Source organism: Macrotis lagotis, chromosome X (genome assembly GCF_037893015.1).
Source record: "Macrotis lagotis isolate mMagLag1 chromosome X, bilby.v1.9.chrom.fasta, whole genome shotgun sequence".
In the NCBI taxonomy this organism is placed as follows: domain Eukaryota; kingdom Metazoa; phylum Chordata; class Mammalia; order Peramelemorphia; family Peramelidae; genus Macrotis; species Macrotis lagotis.
Genome location: NC_133666.1, coordinates 25,355,517 through 25,381,034, shown reverse-complemented (window position 1 = coordinate 25,381,034; position 25,518 = coordinate 25,355,517). Strand labels below are relative to the sequence as shown.

Genomic DNA, 25,518 nt, shown 5'->3' with positions numbered 1-25,518 from the left:
CGCTTCCAATCAGCCCATGAAGGCAGAATGAAGGGAAGAAGGCAGAAGAAGAGGGGTGGCGGGTCAGTGCCCCAGAGCTAAGGGTCCAGCTCTGTAGTAGGTTCTAAGTACCCCCCCGACACCCACAGTGACACACACGCCCCCAGAGCCTGCACTTGGCCGGGCCCCTGGGTGCCCCATGTGGTGTACAGAATGCAGGACCGGAGACGTTCCCCGCTGGGCAGCTCTGAGCCGTCGCACTCAGTCCCCTCCTCTTTAGGGCCCGACGGAGGCTCCCCTAACTGGCTGGGCGTGACTCCCCACCTTCTCTGACACCTCCAGTAGTCGCCATCCCCCCCAGCACCCAAAAGGCTTGCCACACGCTGACAGAGGCTCCCTTCTCTCCCCAGCCCTCGAGAAACAGGAGTCAGTCCAAATGGGCTTCCCCATCCCCCCCCTTAGCCTTGCCCCCCCCCCCAACACACACACACAGCACCGGCGCCGCCGCCACCAGCGCCACGGCCTTACCGAAGGAATTCCGCGGACGACCCGAGTTGCAGCGGTGACCACTCTACTCTCCCTCCACTGATGGTCGTCAGGCACGTCGACCCTGTGGAATGGAAGGGGCACGCGTCAACACCCCCCCCTGCTTTTTTTCCCCCTCCTATTCCGCTGCAAACGGCTCCGAGGAAAGGAGGGTGGCGGTAGCGAAGGGGGGTGTACTGATCCCCAAGCACCCATGTCAGGCGTGGACACGGCGGCCCGTCCCTGCCCTGGACATCCATCAAATCTCTGTGCTAGGGCCTGGGGGAGTTGGGGGGTGGAGCGCTGGGTCGGGACAGACGCTCCAGAGCGCAGCCTCTGGGCGACCCGAGCCGATCCTGGGTCCAAGAGGAAGGAGGTGTCGCTGTCTCCCACAGCGGGGGGCCAGGCTGCCCCACCTGCCCCCCGCTCCCGCAGCCTCGCTGTCCCTGGAGCCTCCACGGGGCGAAGCGGTGGGAGAGGGCCGGCCAGCCCCAGGGCTGCCTCTGCGCCCATCGCCTCCGGAGAGGACTCCCGATGCCGAGAGCGGGGGGCCAGCCCAATCGGGGGCGGCGTGCAGGCTCTTCCCGGAACCCCTCCCCGAACCCCGTCTAACACTCCGAGTTGCTTACCAGTCCGGCCCCGGTCCCTCTTAGATCGCGGAAGGCGGCCGGCGGGGCCAGGGAGCCCAAGACACAAACTCCGCGGAAGCTGGCCTTCTCGCCGGGCCGCCCGCGCCGCGCCGCGCCGCCGCCGCCGCCGCCGGCCTCGCTCTCTCCCTCCGCGTCTCCCTCCGTGTCTCCCTCCGTGTGCTCCGGGCCCCGAGGAGAAGGCAGAGCGGCAGGAGGCGGGCGGCGGCCAGGCGGCCAGGCGGCCAGGCGGGCAAGGCAGCTACCTTCGCTCTGGCCGGGTCCGGACCCTGAGCCCAACTCCACGCCCCGAGCCTACCCCACCCCCTGCTCCCCCTCCCCTCGCGCCCGGCCCTGCCCCTCGCCCCGCCCCGCCCTAGTCCCCGGTCCGGATCCCAGCAAGTGCCCGGGGCTCGGGCTCGTCCCCCCCCCCTCCACGGGCCGCTCCGGCCCCGCCTCAGCTCTCCCCACCCCCCCACCGCCCCCCAGGCCGTGGCCACTTGGCGCCCCCCGGCTCCCTCGGGGACCCCCGGGCCAGGTCACTGTCCGCCTCCCTGGAGGGAGGGGGGCCCGGGCCGCCCCTCCCCCGCGCAGTCCAGGTCCCCGGCCCCGGCCGGCCCGGCCCGCTGCACGAGGGTTCGGTCCACGCAGGCTCCCGAGCAGGGCGGAGGGTGGCTCGGCTCGCAAGTTTCTTCCCCCCCCCCCCCGCCTCCACCCTGCCCCCAGCTGCAGGGCCGACCCTCTCCTCCGGGACTCAGCCCCGCGGCACCCCTCACCTGGGCAGCGCCCCCCAGCCGCTGGCGCAACTTTGCTCCTCGCGCCGGGGAAGCGGGGAAGGGAGGCGGCGGCGGCGGCGGCGGCGGCGGCGGGGGGGGGGGCTGGGATCAGGCCGCTGAGCTCGGGGAGGACACGTGGGGGAGGAGGGAGAGGACGGGGGGACGGGCCTGCGATTCTCGGGGCTCCCCCAGTCGACCCCGGGGAAGACGGAAGCTCCCCGGGGGCCACCTCGGGAGCCAGTGAGGGGCTCTGGGAGCAGGGGGGCCCGCCAGCGGCTTTCCGAGCGCCTCTCCCTCGTCTTCTCCGGAGGGGAGGAGGGGGAGGGGAGAAGGGGGAGACGGACGCCCGAGGGTGGTATTCGGCCTTGCGTTCGGGAGGGGGCGAGCCCCGGCCCAACGCCCCGCCCCGCGCCGCCCCCCTCCGGGCTCCCACAACACCCACCCGAGCCGGCCTCTCTGCGTGACTCCGGCGTGGGGCAACCGAGGCCGCCCGCGGGCGCAGCCCCGGCCCCGGCCCCGGCGCTTCAGTGGGACAGGTGCTGGGGAAGGCGGAATGCCGGGGCTCTCCTCGCCTGCCTCGCCTGCCGCGCCCGGCTTCTCCGTGCCTCGGCCGGGCCCACCCCTCGTGGTAGGGTGGCTGCACCCAAGCAAAGCCCCCGGCCTGTCCTGCGAGTCCAGACCGAGCCTGGCGCGGGCGCGGGGTGGGGGTGGGGGGGGCGCGAGGGGCGGGAGCTGGCTTTGCCTGGGGGGGGAGCAGAACACCGCCCCCGGCTCCGTGCCCCCCCCAGCCAACCTCCCAAGGCACCGGCCCGGGCCCCTCACCCCGACTCCCCACCCTCGAGAAATCCATGGCTTCTGTGTTTCTTCTCCCACCGCATCCCAGGAACCTCGGGAGGGCCAAGCTTGCGGGTCGTTCAAACTCGCCTGACTTGCCAACTCCGAGGAGGAAGGAGCCGGAGCTGCCTGCCGGCCTGCCAGGCTGGCCCACCAGGCTGGCCCGCGGCTCCAACCCGGAGGGAGCGGCGGAGGCCTTCCGAGGCGTCCCCTGGGCTAGCGGAGGGGGGGTTCGGGGAGCCTGGGAACGCTTCCCGGAGGACTCGAGGCACGGTCAAGCAAGGTGCCAGCCACTGGCATAAAGGTTCACACGAGAGCCAGCCCGCCAGCCACTGGCCTGTGCCCCCACGCGCATCCAGCACCAAGCTGCAAGGTCCTGGGGACCTCCCCAAAGGGGGCTCAGCCAGCACCTCCTCTCTTCTCTTTCCCTTGGAACTCGGCCTGGGCCCAGAGGTTCTAATCTCCTCACCAACCATTTCTCCTACTGAATGAACATCCTGCTGAGGCTGCCCTCAGGTTTCAGTCAGGGCCCGGAATGTTTTGGGGAGGAGACAAAAGAGAGGGATTGGGGGGGGGGGGGCTCCTACGGCTAGGCCCTCCGGAAGAAATTGCCTTCCAAGGTAGTTCTTAACTGTTGCCTAAGGTCCTAAATCCTCCCCCCCAATGTTAACTTGGCTCTCCTACACTTTCCAGAATAGTCCTTTCTAGTGCCTAGAAGAAGACTTATTCTATTTCCTCATCTGGATTTTTCTCTGGGGCCTGACCCAGGGTGAAAGTGTCTCCACCATGCTTCTCCCAACTTTGTCTACACAGCCCAAAACTGAGATAGAGATTTAAAAAATAATTAGATTGCTGTGGCTAATATAGGCACCCCAAACTGGCTTTATAAATCAAATTTAAAGAATGCTTTGAGGACTGATCAATCAAGCCCCACCTCTACCCCCATCTCAAATCATCCTGATTTAATTAATCTACACAGATTTGCATTAATTAGGCAATTACTGTATTTCTGCTCTGGTTATCATCTTGGGGTGACCCCCAAATACCTGCAATACTCCTGCTCATCCTTTTTACTATATGTTCTGGCCACTTCGAATTCATCAAAAGTTAGACTTGACAGACTTTAGCATCCAGTACAAATCCACTAATTTAGAAAAGTGGAAACTGAGGCCTAGAGACATTGATTAGCCACTAAATCATACAGTGACAAATGTGGAATTTAAATCCAGTTACTCTGATCCCCATTCCCAACGTTCTCACTCCCTGATCCCTGAGCTTCTAGGCACTACATTACTCTCTCGAATCCACATTTCACTCACTATTTTTATGGCAACCATATTCTGGAGCAATACAAATTGGTTATTTCATGGCTGAAGCTCTCCAATCCTCAAGGACCCTTGGCTAGGAGTTCAAAACTTCCCCACCCACAGGTGAAGGCAGGGACTCTGGGTAGCTGTGTGTAGACCATTTTGAAACTAGGTAGGCAGCAACAATTCCTCCCCCACCGGCTCCCTTTCAGACAGACTGTTTGCCTAATGCTCTCTCCCACCAATAAAATCGGACCTAGTCTTGGACTGGACTGGCTCTGAGGCTCATCAACCAATCTGGATGTATAGAGGCCTAAAGATAACTGAGGCCTGGGCCCTGCCATCTGACAGCTTAGCAGACAAAGCAGGAAACTAGGCAGTCCATGGACAATTGAGGCCCCAGACCAATCGCAGCCTGAATTCGAAGGATAATTGCCTTAGCATTCTGCTTTGTTCTGCAATCACAAGCCTTGTTGCTCTGATAAAATATACTGACCCCAGGACTCCCCAATAAAATGCAGAAGACCAAGGAAACCTAAATCTAGAGCATAAAGTAATCTAGAATATTCTTTGGGTGTTTGTTCAGTCTCCTCCCAGCCTCATCATTAATAATGATTTCCATTTCTCTCACATTTTAATGTTTACCAAGTATTTTTTCTCTCAGGTCCACCTCCTACCACTACCACCACCACCACCACCTTGAGGCAGCAGGAACGTGCAGAATTATCCTCATTTTACAAAGAAAGAAACTGAGGCTTGCAAGTGAAGGTAGAACCAAAGAGGAAGTGAAGTCAACTTGGCTAGGCAATCCCCAGCCCTTAGCAGCCAAGGGTTAGAGACTCAGGCTCAAGCTCTACTGAAAATGCTCTGTTGGTGTGTGGGGGGGGGGGGATTTGACCTCCTGCACTAGAAAGTCCCCACTGTTTATGTACTTAATAACCCTACTGCCTGCAGAGCCCAGTCCGAAGGGCTGAGGTTACAGAGAACACAGAAAAAACAGCTCCTTGGCCTCGGAGGGTTCCCAGCCTACACGAGGAGGCGATCCACGGGAGGAATTGAACTCTGTAAACAGCCTACAACCTTTCTAGATTTTACAGTCAAAGGGGAAAAAATGGTAACAAGGCCAAGAATAACACCAGAGACCTCTCTTTTCTCTAAGAAAGAGGGCTAGGCCCCTTCCAGCTGTCCTTTTGCTCCCAGCCCCACCCCCACCCCAGGACTGCTGGGGGCTTTAAAAAAAAGGCTTTTTTTTTTTTTTAAAGCAGGAAGGCACCTTAGAGAGCAGGGGTGGGTTCTGGAGTCTACTTGGAGGGAAGGAGGGGAGAGGGAGGATACCTCAAGAGGTAAAGCCTGAATGAAAGAGGTATCAAAGTGAGAAGGAGCTGGCATGTGTGGTCCCTTATCAGCTTCTGTCCCCCCATCTCTGCCCCTCAACCACCATCCCCCTACTCCTGCATTAATCCAGCATCTACTGTATTTAGGGCCTAGTGTTGGCCACCAAAGGAGATGCGTGGTTGAGGTGGAGCCTGACTCAAATGGGGAGGTTCACTAACACAGATGACACAGTATGGTCAACAATGAATTCATTCAACAACTTTCACAAACACCCCATGCCCACCATGCTTCCAAATTCCCTCATCTTCTCCATCTTAGAGCTTTGAAGTCATTCTCAACTCTTCCTTCTCCCTCACTCCCCATATCCAATCAGCTCTCCACATCTCTCCCATCCATTCCCTTCTCATCACTCACAGGTCGCCTTAACTACTGTAACAGCTTCCTAATTGGTCTTCCAGCTTCCAATCTTTCCTTCCTCCAACCCATCCCTATACGTAAGTTCTAAGAACATTAATCTGAATATGTCACTCCCTTGTTTAAGAAACTTTGGTGATTTGCTGATGCCTCCAGGATCAAATACAAATGTCTCCCATAAATATTGTAAAATGACCAAGAACAGGTTTGGCCCTAAAGAAAACCTATCTGGCAGGGAGGCATTTGGAGGAGGAAGTGGAGAGTGGGTCATAACTGGGGAATATTGTATATATTAGCAGATATTTTTTCAATGGATTCGTCAATTTCGCTAAATTGGGGGGGTTGAAAAAAGTTATAAAATAAGGCTTTCTGAGATGGGGAGGGTAAGAGAGACAGCAGGAAATCCAGGAAATTATAAAATTCAAAGATATTGATAAAAATCTATTTTAAAATACAAACTTCTCTATTTGACATTGAAAAGACCTTCACAATCTGGCACATCTAACTTTCCAAGGAAATTTCACATTTTTCCCCTTCAATAGTTATACATACTAGTCTACACTGGACCTCTGGTTCCTTTTTTTTTTTTTTAAGGCAATTGAGGTTCAGTGATTTATCCATGGTCACACAGCTAGTAAGTCTCTAATTCTGAATTTGAACTCAGATCCTGCTTAACTTCAGGATCAGTCTCTATTCACTGCACCACCTAGCTACCCCCTTTCCAGTTGATTCTTGTTTTTTGCAAGGAAATGGGATTAAGTGACTTGCCCAAGGCCACACAGCTAGGTAATTATTAAGTGGACTTGAACTCAGGTACTGACTCCAGGGCAGGTATTCTATCCACTTCGACACCTAGCCCCCCTTCTTGAAGAAAAGGAGTTGGAACCCAGGATTTTGCAAATTTAGGACCTTTTAGTATCTTTTATAGAAATGTTTTTAATACATGTTGTTGAAAGGGCAAATATGATTTTTAAAAGACGGATATATTAGGGAAATGTTAGCAAAATATCTGATGAGCTCTGAGGGTTGAGGTTGCCCTACCCAGGCAAGAAGAACTTCCTGAAAGATCAACTCTGAACTGAACTTTATAGGCTAGGTAGGAATTTAGCAGTCTAAGTGCATGCCAGGCATGGGTACCACTATGAATCAAGGCAGAGTGGGAGGAGGGCACAGGGTGAATAGGGGGCACAAAATCAACCAAAGATAAACTTGGACAGATAGGTTGACACCAGGCATGTTCTTTTATTTATTTATTTATTCATTTATTTATTGCAGGCAATGAGGTTAAGTGACTCGCCCAAAGTCACACAGCGAGACCATTTTTTTTAAGTGTCTGAGGTCGGATTTGAACCCAGATTCTCCTGACTCCATTCACTCCACCACCTAGCTGTCCCTGGCATGTTCTTTCAATGGCAGGTAGCAGAGGCAGTGGAGAACCAGGACAAATTTGAGCAGAGGAATCACATGATGAGATTTCCACATTAGTAAGATCAGCTAGAGACATGTTAAGAGACTTGCAAAAATCCAGGTGGGAGGTTCTCCTGTTCTTGTTCTTTCTCTTTCTCTCTGTCCTCCCTCTCTGAGCTATCTCCTTCTGTCTGTCTCTGTCTCTCTCCCCCGAGTGACTGCATGTTCCAGACCTAGTCTTCTTAGCTTCCGTAGGGTTTTATGGTCTAAACTAAGTGACATTGGATTTGGACCTTTTCATCGCTTCCACTTTTCATAAATTGGGAAGCTTATTCTTAATTAAGCCACAATATACATTATATCGCATCTGATCTTTGTGACAACACCGTGACAAGTAGGGAACATGTAGCTGTTGCCATTTTACAGATGACGACAGTAAGGCTCAGAGAAAGCGACTTCTTCAAGTTCACAAGGCTAAGGGTAGGAAGGTAAAGCTAGGAGAGGACCCAGGTTGTCCGGGTGTTGGTGTTGAAACGAATGCTAGATTGCACAGTGGATAAAGCATCAGTCCAGGCATCGAGAGGACCCGAGTTTGAATTTGAACCCCAACATTTGACTCTTACTAGCTGTGTGACCTTGGACAAGTCACTTCACCCTGATTGCCTCTCATCCAGTAGCATCTCCAGTCTTCCTGATTCTTATCTGGCCGCTGGACCCAGATGGTTCTGGAGGAGAAAGTGAGGCTGGTGACTTAGCACAGCTCCACCTCCCCCATCCAATTCATGTGCTTGCTCCCCGATGTTGTGCTCTTCTTTGAGAACCAAAGATGGACATCAAAAATACTCTTCTCACTGCTGTTCTTGAATGGAAGGCCTTGGACAATCCGGTTTCCAGTAACCCTGCCAGTTCTGTTTCACACTCCAATTTCTTGTTCTTTTCCTTCTAGTTGAACTGAAAGCCGCTCTCTGGAGCACACCCCTTTTCTCTCCTGGTTCCATGTCTTTGGGTGGATATATTTTGAGAAGTGGTCCCTCCATTGCTTTCAGGTCAAGCTCCCCTCCCACCAAGGGGCCTTCCTGACCCACCTCCTACAGTTATTAACATTCTCTCCCTCCTGAAATCACTTTGCAATGCTGTGAACAGATGGTTCTATTCCCTTCTGTGTCCAGGTCTCCCCCAGTTAGAATGTAAAGTCCTGGAGGGCAGAGCCTGCTTTGGAGTTGATATCTTATGTCCAATCCCTTGGCCATTTTGGGGGGCACTTTTGACCTGTGATTTCATTCTTTAGAGGAATTTTTCAGAGAAGACTGACACTGCCTTTACCGATCATCTACACCTTAAAGTCTTCCAGAGCTGACTGGACCACAGAGTTTTTTTTTAAACACGTGAGAGGCATGGACTAAAGATGTCTTGCACATGGTAGGTACCAAATAAATAATGTGAAATAAATGTCACCAGACCAAGACCAGGCTGCGCTAGCCAGAGCAGACAGTCATCTCCTCAACAGGAAATCACAGAGGGTGAGGAATCCTCACAACCTCCCCCAAACCTTCCCTTTGCCTTCTCGGTCTGAAATTCCACCTTAGGGTTAAGATGTCCAAGGCCCTCCCTTAAAATGCCAAGGTGGCTAGGACTGGAAATACCATTAACCTGGGCTTTAGTAAATAACTCAATCTGAGTGCAGATGATGATAAACGTTCATTTCTCTGGATTTTCTACTCTTTAGGAAGCACTTGCCTCCCATCCTCAGCCTGCTGAGGCTAAGGATGCAAAGATTATTTACACCCATTTTACAGATGGGGACACTGACCGACCCAAGTGGACCAGTCACATGGCGGGTCAGTAGCTGAGCTGGAACTGAGTTGCCTTCAGATCAGGCAGAAGTTCCAAAGCTCTTTTAAGTCTACTGGTTCAAATATATGTGTGGCAATGATGTTTGTTTTTTTTTGTTTTTTTTTCAGAACGGGCAAGAAGCCAGTCATTGGTTGTCCTGAAAGTCAGTCTTGTTTTCTGTCCTAAACATTTAAGCTTCTAAAAACCCTTGCCAGGACGGCTAGGTGGCGCAGTGGATAAAGCACCAGCCCTGGAGTCAGGAGTACCTGAGTTCAAATCTGGTCTCAGACACTTTAATAATGACTTCGCTGTGTGGCCTTGGGCAAGCCTCTTAATCCCATTGCCTTGCAAAAACCTAAAAAATAAAAAGGCCTAGCCCATGCTTGGGGCTCCGAAGGTGGAAGCTAGAAGAGACCTTGTGGGCCATCTGTGTTTCACAGATGAAAAAAAGAGGCCATGAGCCAGGAAAGGACTTACTCAAGGTCTTACTTAAGGATAGTAAATAATTATACTTAGTTCCTCTGACCAGAAACAGGTATTTTTTTCCCCTTTCTTTGATGTCTTTTTTTTTTCACCGACAGGCATTTATTTCCGGATATGCATTTGCCCCTACACTCCACCTCCCAAAAGAACCTTCTCTTTAAACAAAGAAAAACAGTCCATTCAAGCAGCTGACAGACCTAACAGCATATACACCATTCTGCTCCCATGGTGTCCCACTCTTTCACAGAGGGGAAGGAAGTATGTTTTATCATCTGTTCTCTGGGGCAGAAATTGGTAACTACAACCAAGCTGATTTTTGGCTGCCTTTGGGGCTTTTTAAAATTTACATCATTGGCTTCACTGTGGATAGTTTTACTATCCATCTCCTCCCTACTAAACTGTATCAGCTCCTATAAGAATTCTTGTTCTCTCTGAATTTCTTAATCTGTCATTTCTTCCAGTAAAATAATAGTCTACTTCATTCCCATACCCCAGTCTTCTCGGCCATCCTCTAATCAGTGGACGAGGTACTTGTTTTTGGATTGATTGCTTTTTTTGGCTACCACAAAAAGTGCTGCTGTTTCTCGGGGCTCCCCTCCTTTCTGTGTTTGACTCCTGCTCCGTTTCCATTCAGTAGTGAGGAAGCTGAGTCAAAGGCCACAAATAATGTGAGAACTTCTGCAGAATGCCAATCCGTGGCTTATGGCAATGAGGCAGGAAAGCAGTTGAAGGATTGGGAGACTGATGGTCTTGGGAGACTTGGGAGTCACCTAGCTCTCAATAAATTTGATAGCTGAGTAAACTACTACTAGGTGGTATAGAGGCCTGGGCCTAGAGTCAGGAAGACCCAAATTCAAATTCAGCCTCAGACTCTTAATAGCCATATGACCCTGGGCAAATCACTTGGCTTTGTTTGCCTCGGTATCCTCATGTGTAAAATGGGCTGAAGAAGAAAATGGCAAACTACTCCAGTATCTTTACCAAGAAAACCTAAATGGGGCCATGAGGAATTGGACACAATGGAAACCACTCAACAAGCCTAAGGACTGGAGTTGAAAAGGTGGGGAGGGGTCTCCCACCCAGTAAGTAAAGGGCAAAACCAAGAGTCAAACACATAGCCTTCTACTCTGCATCAAGAGTTCTTTCTAGGGGGGGCAGCTAGGTGGCAGCTAGGTGGCGCAGTGGATAAAGCACTGGCCCTGGAGTCAGGAGGACCTGAGTTCAAATCCAGCCTCAGACACTTAATAATGACCTCGCTGTGTGGCCTTGGGCAAGTCACTTAACCCCGGTTTGCCTTGAAAAAACATAAAAAAAAAGAAACCAATGACCTCCAAACCTCTATTAAACCAGGATTGGGGTGGGGCGGGGGGGAACGCTCATCAAATCCAACAAGATTTCATTTTTTAAAAAATCTGGGCTAGGACCTGAGCTCAGTCTACTCTTTCAATCTTTAGAAAATGAGACTGCTAGTTTCAGTTTCGTGGTCCCTGGGTCCTGACAAGATTTTTAATCAGTAGGGATGCATGCTGCTCACCATATTCCATTGAGAAAAAAGGAGAGAGGCCTTTAACACACTTTAGAAAGATCATCCACAACAAAGACTGAGACAAAGAGAAGCCTCAGGTTGATCCTTTACTTAAGGGAAAATTCATGAGGCCGTCCCAAATAACTGAGATTTCAGGGAAAAAAATGAGCACGCATGAACTTCGTGTTGGATGCTATAGCAATGGAATGAACTAGACCCTATAGAACCAATGAGTTTGCACCTTAAGCTAGACTCATTGGTTGGGACAGAACCCAAAGGGTTTTCATTCATAAAAACCAAGGTAAGAATAGATGTTGTTGCGGCAGCTAGGTGGCGCAGTGGATAAAGCATCGGCCCTGGAGACAGGAGGACCTGAGTTCAAATCCTGACTCAGACACTTAATAATGACCTAGCTGTGTGGCCTTGGGGAAGCCACTTGACCCCATTTGCCTTGCAAAAACCTTAAAAAAGAATAGATGTTGTTTAAAAGAGGATGGCAAAACTCCCTACCAGAAAGGATCTGATGATTTTTATTTATTTATTTTTTTATCTTTTTAGGTTTTTGCAAGGCAAATGGGGTTAAGTGGCTTGCCCAAGGCCACACAGCTAGGTCATTATTAAGTGTCTGAGACCTGATTTGAACTCAGGTACTCCTGACTCCAGGGCCGGTGCTTTATCCACTGTGCCACCTAGCCATCCCCATGGGACCCAATGATTTTTGATTATGCTTATTGCACTGATGTAGTCAAAGACACCAACAAGCCCAAAACCAGGGGCTAGTTTTAATCCTCCATGCTATCCATTTGCAGTAGAAGGGAACCTCAAACAGGTGTCTGATATTTTGAGTCCAGTCTTCTCACAAAGCATCACTCTGCACCCTTGTCCAAATCCCCAAAGGCCAGATCTAAAGACTCTGACTGGAGCTAAGTAGAATGATTCAGCCCTTGATCAAGCAAAGGGCTAGCTTTGGCCTTAAAGTCATCATTGCAAAGTTCTCAAAGCCCTGCTGGCTGGATATCTACATCCCAAGTCCAAGTCCCTAAGGGTTCACTGCTGGCCGGGTTCTGCTGAGCTCAAGTCACAAATAACACTTGTAGATAATAGGATCTATGGGTCACTCAATTAGCAAGCATTTATTAAGTATCTATTAGATACCTAGCACTTTCCTAGATACTAGGAATATAAAAGCAACAAAATGAGAAAAAACATTAAAAAAATGAATCCCTGCCTTGAAGAACTTACATTTATGGAGGAGAGAACATATACACACAGATCTGTAGATATATATTGTGGAACTGCACAATATATGTGCACAAATACAAATGTGTATGTATACACACACACACACACACACACACACACAGATCCATGAACACTCAATGTATACATTATATACGAGGTATGTATCTCTACGTGTATGTCCGTGGGTATATGGATGTATCATTTGGAGGTGAATTGGAAACTGGAGGAGTGACCAAAAGACCTCAGAGAAGAGGACGTGCTTGAAATCATTTGGAAGGAAATGTGGATTTTGAAGAAGTAGAATTGAATGAAGAGTGCATTCCAAGCATTGAGGAACAGACAGTGCAAGGACAGGGACAGGAGAGATAACAGGAAGCAATGTGTAATAAGGCTTGGAGACTTCGCCTAGGAAGAGCTCGAAGTTGGCATTTAGTCCAATTTTCTCATGAAAAACAATACATGATACAGCACAACACCACCAAAATATACATATCCTTGAGAGGGTAAGGGATTTTGCTCAAGGTCATTAATCTAGGGAGTTTCAGAGCTAAGATTCAAAGCCAGGTCTTTCCATTCCAAATCCATGGACTTTCCCCACTTAGATATTGGTTCCCTTTAGAAATCTAAAGAATGGGGCGGCTAGGTGGCACAGTGGATAGAGCACCAGCCCTGGAGTCAGGAGTACCTGGGTTCAAATCCAACCTCAGACACTTCATAATTACCTAGCTGTGTGGCCTTGGACAAGTCACTTAACCCCATTGCCTGGCAAAAACCTTAAAAAAACCACTAAAGAATTATGAAAGCACTTGAAAAAGTATTAATTCACTTGATTGATTTTGAATAACCTTGATGAGGTTCTGTGCTTGGTCTGTATCTCCACAAGACATTCATAAAGCAAACTTCTATTGAGCCACAATCCAAACAGCAAGCAAGCTCAAATGAGCAGAATACAGGGAATAAATGAATAAACATTGTAAAATGGTCATTCCCCAAATGATAATGGTCAAAGGATAAGAAAAGGCAATTCTCCCTCCGATGAAGTTGAAGCTCTCAACAGTCACATGAAAAAATGCTCTTAAATCACTGCTGATTAGAGAAATGCAAATGAAAACAACTCTGTGGGACAGTAATGCATTGCTGGTGGAGTTGTGAACTGATTCAACCTTTCTGGAGAGCAATTTGGAATTACACCCCAAGGGCAATCAAATTGGGCATATCCTTTGATCCAGTAGATTTGTAATCCCAAGAGATCCAAAAAAGGTTCAAAATCCTCATGCACAAAAATATTTATAGCAGCTCTCTTTGTAGTGGCAAAGAAGTGAAAATTGAGGGAATGCCCATGAACAAATTGTGGTATAGGAATGTGATGGAACACTATTGTTCTATAAGAAATCATGAGGAACAGGACTTTGGAATACCCTGGAAAGACTTGCAAGAACTGATTCTGAGTGAAATGAGCAGAACCAAAACTTTATATACACTAAGAACAACACAGGATGATGAGCAATTATGATGGACTTGTTCATTTCAGCAGTACAATAATCAAAAACAATTCTGGAAGACTTGAGCTAGAAAATACTATCCAGATCCAGAGAAGGAATTGTGGAGTCTAAATGCAGACCAAATCTTTCTGTCTTCAATTTTTTTTACAGTATTAAGTTGTATTTTCCTCTCAATATTTGCTTTACTTTTTCCTTTTCAAAGTTCTGTGTTCACAGTTTTTACCAAAATGAAAGGGGGCCAAGGTGTATATATATATATATATATATATATATATATATATATATATATATATATATATATATTTGCTTATTAAATACTTCAGAACTGTCTCACCCATTTTCATTCTTCTAAATACATATCATTGAGTTAAAAACTTTTAAAACCAAGAACATGGAAGCAGTCCTGCTGTGTATACATAGCTAAGACAAAAAGTTTTCCCCCAACATTATTTGGACTGTAGCCTAAGACAAGGTGTCATCTGCAGGGTGTCCCAAAAATCCTAGTGCAGTTCAAAGCCATAGCTAAGAGTTTTGGGACCTCTGGTGCATCTGAGAGAGTTTTAAATATTTGATGATTAGATGAAAAATCATGTGCTGCAAAGAGCTTATATATTGGAGAAGTTTGTGAAAGTCATTGTTCTGATTTTGATCCGGGATATCTTAGGCACATTTGAACATACTGTCTTCAATTTTTAAATGTTGTCTTATGTTGTTTTTTCTCTCTAATGTTTTTTTCTTCTCTTTGAATTTGATTCTTTTTTTCACAACATGATTAATATGGATCTATGTTTAGCATAATTATACATACAAGTCCATATTAGACTGTTTTTATGTTGTGGGGAGGAGAGGAGGGAAGGAGGGAGGAAAGTATGAAACCCAAAAGCTTGCAAAAAATAATTATTGCATGTAGTTGGGAAAAAATAAATTATGTAAAATATATATTTTTTTAGGTTTTTGCAAGGCAATGGGGTTAAGTGGCTTGCCCAAGGCCACACAGCTAGGTCATTATTAAGTGTCTGAGGTCGGATTTGAACCCAGGTCCTCCTGACTCCAGGGCTGGTGCTTTATCCACTGCACCACCTAGCCTCCCCTAAAATATTTCTTAAAAAAAAAGAGAGAGAGAATTTGGGACTGGAGGGATCCTCGGAAATCATTAATTGCACCCTCTTCATTTTACAGAGGAGGAAACTGGGGCAAGTCACTTGCTCCAAATCCAGGCTAGAAACTTGGAGCATGATTTCAAGTTAAGACAATTCCAAGGCTATCTCCCATTCTTCACATTCAAAGATGTCCCCAGAGCTCACTCTGGGCTCCCCATAGGTCAGCCCAGGTACTTGTACATAAACTGAGTCCTTATGACCTTGACCAAACATGCAGATGGGCTTTGGGTTTGAGGCAGAGACTACTCAATGACTTCAAAACTCAGCCAAGGTCAGTGGCTCAGCCTCTGAGCCTTACCGTCAGCCTGAAGCTGCTGCTCAGAGTCCCCCCCCCCTCCCATTTCCTAGGCGGCAGCTGCTGCCTACCAACCAGGCTTTGGCCCTGGCGCCCCAAACTGAGTGTGTGCATTCCCAGGGGCCTCCTAGGGGGAAGGGGACTAGGCCTGGATCCCTCAAAGCAGAGCTAGAGAACCTTTGGCCACTTCCCAGCCAGGCTCGGGGAGATGGCTTCAAAGATATGTGTGTGTGTATATCTACATATAGATGGATGTGTATTATGTAAATAGCTGTGGATATCTCTAAATTTCTCTCTTTCTATCTCTCCATCTCTCTCTGTATCTAATCTCCAGACTAGACTCAAGTATTCCTGAGTTCGTTATAGGGGGGCCATGTAAGGTTTTCATAAAGCAAGCAAATGAGGATCTGGAGGCTTAGCCAGACAGCAAATGGTGAAGATGGGAGAGTGTTCAATCATCAGAGACTAGAGGAGGGTAACAATGTATTTAATATCTTATGGAACATGTTATATAATGATATAGCATACACTGTTACATGTAATGGTAAGTATAATAATGAGACCAGAGAGAGAGAGATCAGGCATTACTAGAGAAACTGAGGCACTTCAGCAGAAGGTTGTAGAAAAATGGGAATGAAGTAAAGCAGGATAAAGATTTGCCTCCATCTTCTCAAGACTGCAGAATAATTATATTCCTGTGCCTATCACTTCACTAAACCCCCATTTCTTTGCTGAGTCCTGGATCCCCTTTGGTGAACCCCCTCTAAGCATTATTGAGCCTCTTAACTGTCCCACCAAGCCTTCATCAATATCTCATCAAACCTCCATTGCTCACCAGTGAACATTCTCACATTGTTAAGCTTCCATTTCTCCTTAGTCCAACACAGTCCAATCCTATCTGAAGCAAGAAGCATTTCTGGAGGACACTTGTGCCAGACACTGTTCTAGGCACCAGGAAGCTTCCATTCCTGTTCACTGGGCCCCTTGGGGTGCGGGTGAAACACTCACTAAAACTGTCAAGGTTTTCCCATTAATTGTGGAGAGAGCTGTTTCCCAACCTTGGAGGTTTGGACCTGCCCAGGTCTCAGGCGGGAAAGCTAGAGCTACCCAAGTGGAAGGACATTGCGGAGAAGTGGGGCGGGGCATCTTATTGTAATAGGGAGGATCGAAGCCTGGGCCAGAGGGGGACTGTCTGGGGACAGAAGGGCAGTGCCCAGGCCCAGTTGAGATTCAAAGGAATGAGCAGCCAGGACAGGCCTGGTATAGGGTGGGGGTGTGGAGTGGAAAATAGGAATCCCGACCATTTCAGCCCTTGCACTGAGTGAACTTCTCACTGAGGGAAGAATTCAGTTAGGGTGGGGCTTGGAACAAGGGTTCTCAGGGCTTGGAGGGCCATTAGAATATAGCAGTTCTGAGCTGGAAGGGACATGAGAGCCTAGATTAACAGGACTGGATGAGATGTTAGAACACTGAAGGGTCCACCTGGGAGAGAACTTCGATGCAGAGTATGTCTCGGGGAGAAGCAAGTCTAGCATAATGCAACCTAAGTCAGAGCTGGGAGGGAAGTCCCAGATCAGAATGCCAGCGATCTTAAGTTAGAACGTTCAGGGTTCAGAGGTGGCCAAAGCCTTCCAACCAGACAGACAGGGTTCAAGTCGGAAAGGCTCTTCATTTCATTATTGATTTTGTCCTGAATTTGGTGGCCACTTTTGGTTCTATGAAAGCCCTGGGTTTGGTTTGGTTTGGTTTTTCAGATTTTTCAAGGCAATGGGGTTAAGTGACTTGTCCAAGGCCACGCAGCTAAGGTCATTATTAAGTGTCTGAAGCCGGATTTGAACCCAGGTACTCCTGACTCCAAGGTCCGTGCTCTATCCACTGCGCCACCTAGCTGCCCTCTGGGTTTGAAGCCTAGACGTCTGAGTTCCACTATGTGTTTTGCAGGTCTTTGCCTGCCGGGAAGTTGAACAAGCAACTTCGCTTTTGGGGGGGGGGTGCCTCAGTTTCCATTTTCTGTAAAATGTGTATGATGGCACTAGTCCCTGCGGTCTCTTAGCGCTTTTTTCTTCTAAGAATTGTGGAGCACGGGAAGGGGAAGGGCTAAAGCGTTAGGGACCTCCTGAAGAGTTGTTAAAGGGGAGCAAAGGCTGACATTCCCGATGCTACAAATCCTGGATCGCTGATTTGGAGGCCCCCCACAAGGCCAGGGTGAGTAGGGGCCACCCTGTGGCTTGGCGAGCCGGGAAACGTGCAGCAGTAACCACTTCCTGCCCCGGTTACTCAGGCTGGCCCCGCCCCGGGGGCCAGAGTGGGGGGGGCAGTGGGGGGGGCGGCTTGGACCTGGCCAGGTAGGGAGGGGTGAATTCTACGGAGCGAAGGGACCGCCCCTTTTGAAGTTCGTCGAATGGCATCACTTTATCAGCCAATGACCCTCCCAGCCGCACCCCGAGAGGGGGCGGCCAGCACGGACCCGAGTTATTTTGTTGGCTCACTGAGAAACCTGAGTTCGAATCCCTCCCTTAAGAGCTATGCGCCCTCGGCCAAAGCCCTGTCCATGTGTGGGCCTCAGTTTCCCCCCCTAAGCCGAGGAGGAGGTCGAGTTAGATGGTTTGGAAGGTCCCTCGCAAGTCTTTCTAGACAGAGCATGGGCGTGGCCCCCTTTGTCTGGGGCCTGCCCACCCCGTCCTCCGCCAGGGGCTCGGGAAGGTGGGGCGTGCCCTGAACCGATTCCCTTCATCCTCCGCACCGTTAGTTGGCCAAGCGCTCCGCCCTTCCTGGAACTTTTAGGAAACACGGGCTGCTGGCCCCCGAGTCTCTCTCGCAGCTCGGAAGCTCACTACCTGAGAGCCTTTCGGCACTCTTCCCGGGGCCTCCCTTTCTCTACTGTAAAATGGGTCACAATGAAAAACAGGGGGTTCTACTCTCCCCCGGGGGGGGGGGGTGCCGGACTACTGCAGTTAGGGAAAAAACTTCCTTTTCCGAGGGCCCTCTGCAGACTAAAACCATTTACATGTTACCGGTCCCATCTTTCCGCTAAGGAAACTGAGGTCCAGAAAGGACTAAGAGACTGGCCGAAGAGGTCCAGGTGGCCCCTACGTAAGGAAGGGGGTTAAACGCGGGGCCCACGGCGCTGACCAAGCCTGGGGTGTTTTCTGTTCCTCTCCCCACCTCCGGTCGCGGTGGCCAGTCACGGCCGCTCCCTGGCTAAGGCGAGCCGCCGCCGCCCCGGGTGCCCTCCATCACTCGCAGCCCGCCCGAAGAAAAGTCGGGGCCGCTCAGCTGTGGGCGGCCCGCGTGGGCCCTTCCGGGAGCAACCCAAGCGCCAGGGAGATTGGGGCAGGTCGGGGCGCCGGGCCTCACTCACCGCGCTGACCGGGATGCACTGGCACGCCGGCCGCCCGCTGGCCGTCGTCACCGAGTCCACGCCGGCCGCCCGCTGGCCGTCGGGGCTGCTACGGCTGGGCTGCCACGCCGGCCGGCCGCTGCCCGTGGCGGCCGCGGCAGGCGGGGGAGCCGGTCCTGGGACCGCCGCGAGGCGCGCGCTCCTCTCCAGAGCCACCGCAGTCCTACACGTGCGCCTGGGGCCGGGACTCCCAGCCTCTACGTGCTTGCGCGCGGTGTGCAGCCCGGCGCACGTGTGTTTGTATCTATCTCGGTATGTGTGTGTGTTTGTGTGTGTGTGTGTGTGCGCGCGTGTGTGTGCGTGTGTGGCCACGAGCGCGTGCGCGCCCCCGCACCGGGCCCCCGCCTACGCGCGAGCAGGTGGCCATGTGCCTGGAGGGGGCATGTCTTGTGATCTGGGGGCCCCGGGTGGCAGGCAACTTCGGCAGGTCTGCTGCTTAGGGACTGTGCATCCCGCTCCGGGGCTGCGGGTGCGGGTCTCCGTCTGCATCTGCGCGCACGTCTGCCCCGCTGGTGCCTTACGTCCCCGGGCTTCTTTCTCCCCGGAGTCCGGCTGCTTTCAGCTTTCTATTTGCAACATTGCGACTGTATAGAGTCCTGGAGCAAACATCTGGCCCCCGCCCTTTACACACGAATGAGAACGAGGAAACTGAGCAGGGTCTCCCAGGCAGATTCCTACCTACCTGTGTCCATTGGGTACGATGACCCGTCAAGCTGCCAGACTCATCAAGAAAAAGTTGGTGTATCTATGCCACCATCCTCGTGGCATGTGTGCGCACACTTTTAGGCGGCTAGGTGAATTTCTGTGGCTGGCATTTCTGGGCATAATTATTTGTACAAAGAATTACTTCGATTTATTCACAGTACACCTTGGAGTAGAAGACCCAAAACAGTATCAGTGAAAGTCTATTTACACCCAGCAAAAGGCTATTTACACCCCCCCCCCCACCAAAGACTAGGATTCTTCTCGTTGGGAAACCTCAGCTTTCCAGACACTTGCCACCTCTGTGACCCAAAGCAAGCCATTTGGCCTTCTCTGGGCCTCAATGGCTCCATCTGCAAAATGGGGGGGGGAGGATGAGTCCTTCTGAGGTCCTTTCCTTCTGTGACTCGCTGGGATTCCAACAAATAAAAACAGCTTTGTAAACTTTTGAGTCCTGCATATTGACAAGGTGTCCCCATGAAAACCAGTAGCCCAGACACACCTTATGGGAGTGTGCATGGGGTTGTGGTGTCTGCCTCTTCTGCTGTGTATATACACATTATGGAGGAGTCCATCCTCCTAAGAGGCCCCATTGTGGAAGGGAGGTGACCCTGGGCTCTAGAAACCTACCTCACTCAACTCCAAAGGCTGGATGTTCCTACAAAGGCTACAAGAGGTTTCCATATGGCAACCTAACTAACTCAACAGGTTGGCTCAGGGGCTGGGGAGTGGTGGTGGAAAATTTGTCCCTCCCAGCAGCCATAATAGAAAATCAGCTACTGGGGCAAGGAAAAGGCACTCTGTGTGGGTGAGGTCACGGCATCCTCCAGGAGGGGAGGGCTATATATGCCTGTTCACAGGTGTTGTCTTCTCTAGAGAGACTGTATGGACAAATAACGGAAAGGACCTTAAGAGACAAGGCATCCCAGAGTTAATGTTTCCTGGTGGGTGCGATCCTGGCCAACTTATGCCCCTCTCTCTAAGCCTCAGTTTTCTTCTCTACAAAACAGGGATAAACAATCCAGCCAACCACTGGAAGGAAAATGCAAACCAAGAATCAGAGAATAGTTTATTCAATTTTTATTTTCATACAACTGCGTGAAGTCACTGCCCTGTTTCTGTTTGGGAGAGACCTAAGCTAGAAAAAAACGTTCTCCCATTCAGATTCCAAAGGAAGAAGCTGTTGGTATGGGAACAAGAAAAAGGAGACCTATGCTGGGGGGCCAGCGATCCTATGATAATAGCCAAGCTAGAAGAAGCCTTAAAGAGCATCCAATCCAAACTGCCAACATAGCCCTTCCCCTCCACTCATCTCACTCCCTCTTCCCTCCCACCCCGACTCCTCCCAAGTCCACAGAGGAGGAAAATGAAGCCTCAACACAGAAAGGGACTTGCCCAGGGTCACACAAAGAGAGTACAAAATCCAAGAATGCCCAAGCTGGGAGGAACCTTAGAACACAGATCATCAGAGTTGGAAGAGGCCATAGAACAAAGAACAGAGAATGTCAGAGCTGGGAGGGACCTGAGAACAAAGAATACAGAATGTCAGAGCTGAGAGGGACTTTACTATAGAGAAAAGAGAATTCATAGCTGAACCCAGAACAGCCTCGCAAAAGACTATCTAGTTTAACTCATTCCCCTATTTTTGACATGAAGAAGCTGAGGTTCAGAGAGGGACAGGGACTTGCTCCAGTTCACACAGTCAGTTAGTCAGGAGCAGTGGCTAAAATCACAGACATGGCACAGAGATAGGAAGCTCAGAGACCATGGGGGACCAGTCCCTAGCAGCACTGAAGGTTGCAATGAATAAGCAATCCAATGCCTATGTCTGCATATAGCACCAGCTCCATAAATGATTGTTCAGTTGAATTACTTTTATAGGGTTCTGGAGAGAGCCTAGCAAACATTTATTAAGCACCTACTGCATACTTGTGCCCTCCATGCAGCAGCAATTCAATAGATACTTGTTGAGTTGAAATCCTTGCCGGGTTCTGGAGAGAATCTATGGATAATCAAGCAACTAGTAAGCACCTCCTCCATACCCTATACCTGTCTACTCTTGGGCTTGCATACAGCAGGTGCTCCACAAACACTTGAGTTGAATTCCTTTGCAGGGTTCTGGAGAGAACCTATCATCATGCATGTATTAAGCACCTCCATACCTATTCACTCTTGGGCCTGCATACAGCAGGAGCTCCATAATTGCTTCTTGAATTGTATTCCTTTGTAAGGTTCTGGAGAGAATCTATCAATCCAGATACTTATGAAATATCTACTCCATATCTGTTTACTCTTGTGTAATTCTAAGCCTAGAAGTTCCAGAGAAGGTATCAATCTGCATTTCATTGGAGGAGGTTTGTCTGAGAGCTCTATTCATAAAATCACAGATGTAGTCCCTACCCCTATGGGGATGTGGATGAACCAATGAAAAAGTATTGATATGGTGTGAGTTATGTGGCAAAATCTGGAGGGGGGGGGAAGTACAAAAAGGAGACACTCCTGTGGTGTTTACAGTCTATCGCTGATGTAGCTGGTGTGCACTTCTCATCTATGTCACCCCCAGACTAAGTCACCTAAGTTAACTACCTTATCTTCTTGGTTGTGTGTACAGATATGTATATATGTGCATATGTATATATGTACATATACAGATATGTATATATGTATGCCTGGTGCCTGAAGTCTTATTTGGTGGTACTCTGAGCTATTTGTGCTGTCTTATTCTCCACTTGTGCCAAGGGACACTGGACCATGGGATCGGATGTCAGTCTGCTAACTTAGTTATGGATCCTGGCTCTGCCAATTGCACACTTTGGGAGACCTTGGTCTATGTCCTTTCCCTTAGAGGATCTTAGAGGTAGAGTTGGGGACTTCAGAAGTCTTCTTCTGAGTCCAACCAACTCATTTGATGGAAGAGGAAACTGAGGCCAGAGAAATGAAGTGATTTGCTCAAGGCCCCAGGTTCCCTAACTTCAGATCCAACCCTCTTACTGCTACCACCTTTGTAAATGTTCAAACCCTGCCGAAATGAGATATTATTATCATTAGTCATTTATATCTCAGCGGGCATTTAAAGAGACGTGTAACTGGGAGCTCCTATTGATATTATTAATCAGTCTGTGGCTGGGGAAGGAATGAAGTCCACTCTGGCCCTCTTTCCTCCCCTCCTCCTAACCTCACACCTTTCCTTCCGCAAAGTTTGGGGCTTCCTTCCTAGCCGTAAAGGTAATGCAGTGTTCTGGGAATAGAACAGTGACTTGGGAGGCAAGAAACCTGAAGCTTTCCCTGAGTGAACTTGCCTCAGTTTCTTCCTTTGTTAAATGAGGGAATTTGACCCTAGAGCTCCCAATCGTGCTGGGGGGATGCCCAGCAGGAGTCAGCAGCCCTGTTGGATTTGGGAGCTTGGGCAGAGGCCCTAGGAACCTGCGATGGAGGAGAGGGGAGGGGGGAAGATGGGGAGGGAAGAGAGGAGCTTCGTTTTGGGAAAGGGGTCAGTTGTCTGTTGTGAGGCTCTGGGTGTGTGTGTGTGTGTGTGTGTGTGTGTGTGTGTGTGTGTGTGTGTCTGTTATGGAGGGGGACGATGCAGGTTGGGGGAGAGGAAGAGGAGGAAAGGGGGGAGCAGAGACTTAAGGCCCGGGGCCCTCGGCCCCCAGGCCCTGTCAGGGCGGACCCAACTTCCTGTTTGTACCCGGCCGCCTCCGGGGCCGCTGCTCCGAGGTGGCTCGGGGCCTGGCAGTGCATGCTGGGTAGGCGCGGACGGCCGGACCTCTGGCCGGCGGGACGGCCGACCTGGCGGCTGGCCGGCGGGACGGCTAGCCTAGAGGCTGGCCGCCTCGATCTCGGCCGGACTGAGTGCCGGGGCCAGGGCGGGGGAGGGGGGGAGGAGTGCGCTCCACCTGGCCGCCCCGGGGCCCCCCAGCCCTCCCCGGCCCCGGCCCCGGCCCCGGCGCTCGTGCCCTGGCTTTGCATGTGGGCAGGGCTGGGCAGGGCGGGCAGGTGGCCGGGAGCCCCCCCCCCCCCCCCGCCCAGGCGCTCCAGGTTCCGGAAGGCTCAAGGCGGGGGGAGGGGACAAAAGGGAAGGAGAAGAGACACCGGCCGACCCCGCCGCGGGCCCCCCTCCCCCGCCCCCCCCCCCCGGATTTTGCGCGGGGCCAGCCGAGCCCGGAGAACAGCCCTGAAGGCCGCGCCCAGGCGAGGAGCCGGGGAGGGCCAGGCAGCCCCGGGAGCCGCCCGCCGGGCTCCCCCTCCCCCGCTGGGAGCCCACCTGGTGGCTCGTCAGCTCGGGGCTGAGGCCTGGAGCACCCAGCCTCCCCCGGGCAGCACCCCTGTGTGTCACCTAGTGCTCAGCCCCATCTCCCTCGGCTTTGGGCGGCCTCTGCGCCCCAAGGACTTGGGGGCCCTGCCGTGGAATTCCACAAACGTGCACTAACAATCCGAATCGGAATCACAGTCACGTTGGCCGAATGGCACTGTCCCTGCGGCCATTCTCTGCCCGCCCCCCCCAGCACTCAGTCGAGTCCTCCGCTTTTCGCAGATCGCCGTTTGTCCTTCGGTTCTGAAGACGCCCGTGACATCAGGGAGGTGATGGCATGGCGAGCACACGAACGGGATGGCGGGGAGGGGGCTGGGCCACGTCCCCAGCCTCACTTGCTCCTCCACAACCATCTGGGTCCAGTGCTCAGATAGGCACCAGGGCGACAGAAGATGGCCCTGGATGCGAGGCAATCGGTGAAGTGACTTGCCCGAGGTCACTAGTACCCGTCGGAGGCTGAATCCGAACTCCAGGGCTCTATTCGCTATGCCACCAAGCTGCCTATCTGGCACCTCCCTGATATCATCACCCTCATCGTGGTCTTTGGCTAGTCAGCCTTGCCCAAAGGTCACAAAGGCCAATTCACACAGACACTAAACTGTGTGACTTTGCATCACTGAATGAAGCTTTCTGAGCCTCAGTTTCCTCATCTCGGATGGGGTACTAACACCTAGCTCACGGGCTCAGGAACCTTGTAACCAGTTTCCTCATCTGTAACAAAGACATAATAACACACCTGCCTAACAGGGTTATGAAAATTGAACACAATGAGATTTGGAAGGTGTTTTGCAAACTTAAATTGCTATCAAGATAATAATACCATCATCTCATTTAATTCCTCAGGTAGGTGGAAACAATGTAAAGACTGACGAATTGCCTTCTGTGGGTGGGAGGGGGGAGAGAAGGGATATGAGGGGCAAAATTGTAAAACTCAAAATAAATAAAATCTTTAGACTTGGAAAAAAATTCTTCAGGTAGATGCTATTATTATGCCCATTTGATAGTTGAGAAACTGAGGCAGTAAGATGTTAAGTGATTTGCCCAGGGTCATGCCTACTCCTAGGCATGTGACATCAATTGCTCCCCCTTTTACAAAGGGTGGTAACTACAAATCTTGTCCTTCCTGCTTCTCAAGATTATGAAGAAAACTCTTTTTAAAATTTTAAGGAACATCACTTCCTATTATTAAAAATTGTTGCACATCTTGATTGCTTTTGTTTAATGAGTGAGTCAGTACAGGACAGGACATCTTCTATTCAGGATGTTAGTGGATAATGATAACATGTGTAAAACAATTTTTTAAGTATTTTTTTAAATACAGAAAGAACTATTATGTACAGACAGAACAACTTTATTAATACTTTCTTTATCTTGTTAAATTTTAATATAATCTTAAAACAAGCTTACATAAAAAATTGTTAGACTCTAGGGAAAACCCCTCTGCCTTTAGTGGGGAGTGGGGGAGCAGGAGGGAGGGCTTGACTCTGCTTCCCTTGTGAAAGTTGGACATATCCAAAGGAATCCTCCTATGCCTTATGGGAGAATTTTCTCCTCTGGCTCTTGGAGCCAAGCCAAGGGTAAAGACTGCATCTTCTATATTTCTGGGTACACAGTGGAGTTAATATCAAGTGAGAATTCATGAGGGTTTCCCTCCGAGAGAAATGAGGCAGGGCTGGAGCTGAGGGAGGACACAGCTCCCAGACAGATCAGGCACATAGACATATATCAGGGACACCTGGTTAGTTTCCAGAGACCACAAAAAGGGCTTTCTTTTTTTAAAAAAATATTATATTGATTTAAGACAATGAGGTTAAGTGACTGGCCACCTAGCTGCCCAGAGAAAGGGCTTTCTTAGGAGGGA

General features: G+C 50.4%; 1 protein-coding gene across 3 annotated transcripts in view; it reads right to left on the bottom strand.

The window, feature by feature from the left end:
• The window catches only part of BCORL1 (BCL6 corepressor like 1), an 84,141-nt gene extending 65,372 nt beyond the window's left edge, over positions 1 to 18,769 (bottom strand). For 2 of the 3 annotated variants that reach the window (XM_074208748.1, XM_074208751.1), the window contains exons 1-2: positions 1,134 to 1,369; positions 508 to 589 (exon numbers count right to left, since the gene is read on the bottom strand). The gene's annotated coding sequence lies outside the window, so the exon portion shown is untranslated. Of the gene's footprint in view, positions 1 to 507; positions 590 to 1,133; positions 1,370 to 18,604 lie in introns of those variants that run through there. The other variant, XM_074208749.1, reaches the window with a different exon arrangement.
• Positions 18,770 to 25,518: the final 6,749 nt, after the last annotated feature.